This window comes from Meleagris gallopavo, chromosome Z, assembly GCF_000146605.3.
Source record: "Meleagris gallopavo isolate NT-WF06-2002-E0010 breed Aviagen turkey brand Nicholas breeding stock chromosome Z, Turkey_5.1, whole genome shotgun sequence".
Taxonomy (NCBI): domain Eukaryota; kingdom Metazoa; phylum Chordata; class Aves; order Galliformes; family Phasianidae; genus Meleagris; species Meleagris gallopavo.
This window is the reverse complement of record NC_015041.2, coordinates 52485716-52486118: the sequence shown is the minus strand read 5'-3', so window position 1 is coordinate 52486118 and position 403 is coordinate 52485716.

Here is a 403-nt window from a genome sequence, read left to right as displayed (position 1 = left end):
TGCAAGTTTCAAAAAAATAAAAGGTGACCCTTGGCGGGACGGGCACCGTAGCGGACATCTCACCCGGTCTGCCTTTGTTTTGCTCTCTTAGAAAGGAGGATACCAACACACGGCAAAGTTGGACGCTGTGTTAATTTGTTTGCAGATAAGGGCATTTTGGTCTCCAAGTTCCACCCCGGGAGCTGCGATCAGGTAACAGTCACAGCAGTGCGTTCTACTCATCACAAACAGCTTTGGCCATTCGGCCACACTCTGAATGCTTCACGCACAGCCAGGACAGAGCCCTGCTTGCATTTTGCTGCACTTATTTCTATTTCACACCACAGCAGAGTCCCGAAGGTCGGTCAACGCCGCTCAGGTGCACTCTGCGCACCTCTCCCGCACTGAAACGCGCGCGGAGCGG